This window comes from Pygoscelis adeliae, unplaced genomic scaffold (assembly GCF_000699105.1).
Source record: "Pygoscelis adeliae isolate BGI_AS28 unplaced genomic scaffold, ASM69910v1 Scaffold262, whole genome shotgun sequence".
NCBI lineage: Eukaryota > Metazoa > Chordata > Aves > Sphenisciformes > Spheniscidae > Pygoscelis > Pygoscelis adeliae.
In genome coordinates, this window is record NW_008824184.1 from 1,032,691 (window position 1) to 1,034,867 (window position 2,177).

The following is a 2,177-nucleotide window of genomic DNA, read 5'->3' on the forward strand; positions in this document are numbered from 1 at the left end:
GCCCCCCCCCCCCCCCCCCCCATTATCACAGTGCTTCTGGCGAGGCGCCTGTGAAGCCAGGGAGGGAGAATAGAGAAAGGAGGGAGCGGGCGCTCCCATGCTCACAGATGGATGCAAAATCCATGCTTACTTCTAACAAATTGGGACTGGCTCCAGCTGCTGACTTCGGCAGTTCTGGCCCCCGCGGCACAGGGAAAGCAGAGCCCGGCTCTGGCAAAGCCCCGGCATCAAGCTGGGCAGCATCCTGCCCAGCGGCACTCCCGCTGCCCCCCTGCCTGCATTGCCCCGGGCCAGGGGCAGCGCGGAGCAGGGCCCTTCCTCCAGCAGAGTCTCACAGACCCCAGCCCAGGGTCACCCTCTGCCCACCCACGCCAGGATGGGGCAGTTGCTGCCCCAAACACTCACTCAGCCTGGGAATATCGTCCACCTCCACTCTTGACAGGGGGCAGAGGGGGACAAGCAGAGGCTAGAGGAAACCTCTGGAGGTAGCCGGAGCCTTCCTGGGAAGGGAAGCTTGTACCTGCTGAGTGTGCCGCAATACTGCGCCCCACCACAATTCAGATCACTCACACGTCTCAGCCACCATCTTACTCTGTGTCACTTCTGCACCTCCATCACACCCACAAACCAACCAGAGGCCGGCAAGAGAAGGCTGAAAGGCTGCAGGCAAAAGCGTCCCAGGTTGCAGGATCCTGCAGCGCGTGTTCTGGGTAGAGCCGAGGCCTCCTACTACTGCCCTGCCACGGCTAGGAGATGAAAACCAAAGCAGGGACAGCACACTCGACATGCTCCGCTCTTCAGTGAAGGGCACGGGCAGCTCAGCGGGATGGTAACAGGGGGCTCCCACACCGACCTGAGCTGGTCAGTTGGTCTATTTAAACCACCAGCTTTAATTATGATTTAAACGAGCAAATCAAAGTTTTTATTCCGTTCTTTTCCTCCGTACTCCTCCAGCACTCGTACTGTGACTGCGAGGCCATCTTCCAAGGGAAGCAGCTAATGAGGATCAGCCCCAGACACGTTGTTTTGAAGCGAAGTTTTTTTGCACTGAATTTGGCATTTCTTCGCGCTAACCAGGAGAAACTACAGACACATTTAAGCGGTTATAGAGTCAACACGCTTCCAGATATGCACATTGATTACACCGCATTAGAAAATGGTAAATTATTTATCAGGCTTTCTGACTTGTGATTAGTGTAAAGCCGTTCTTGGATGCAAACTGGAATTGTAATTAGACATGCAGAAACCCAGCATCTGAAACCTGTTTTTACTGAAGCAGTGTAAGGTACTTTTTTCCTTTTGTATCCAGCATAATTATCAAAGAACACTTTGCACATAAAAAACCCCACCAATTTATTAAAACCAGAGACAGTTTTACATCTGATCAGTGAACTAAAGTTGGTCATCACAACGCCTGGATTTTAGAGCTAGCACATCTCAACTTCTTATACTTGATTTTTTTAGTCCTGCACTGGAAGAGGAAGGCAAGCTCCCCCCACCTCCGCCAATTTATTACTCAGCTTTGAACGAAGCACTTCTTGAACAGGGCTACACTTAAAAAAAAAAAACAACCCCACGCAAAAAAAATCCCAGACAAACAAAACAACGATAAAATCTCTTTGGCAGTTATAGAAGAGACCACAGCCACTGAGAGTCAGCTTATTACTTCGAGATACTCTGGCTTCAGACACTTACCTGCCAATTCCCTTTAGTTCTGTGGTACAACTCATTAAACTTTCAACAGTAAAAACCGCATTTACATTTACGTAATAAGTTCAAATGCATTTAGGTTTTATAGTTTGCCAATTGCAAGTGAAGGTCAGCTTTTGAGGAGGTGGGCGTTTGTTTTTTTTTCCTATTTAAAAAACAATTACTTCAAACTAAAACAAATTATGTCTGCTCTAACACTGAGCCCCCTCCACCCCCAATCTCCCCCCGCCCTGGCAGCGGCATGTTTTACACACCCAACACAACAGGCAGGGTCAAGGACACGCTTGTTTAAGACTGAAGCGTGAGAGATCCCAGAACAGCTATCGCAAGTAGAAATTTTAAGACGTCCCTTGCCCTTTAGCCACCCTCCTTGCAGGTGACAGTTGCTGTTTGAACCAGACCTCAAGCATGTGAACAGAAACCACAGTCTGGCTATGGGACCCTGCTTACCAGCCCAGGCAGAGATT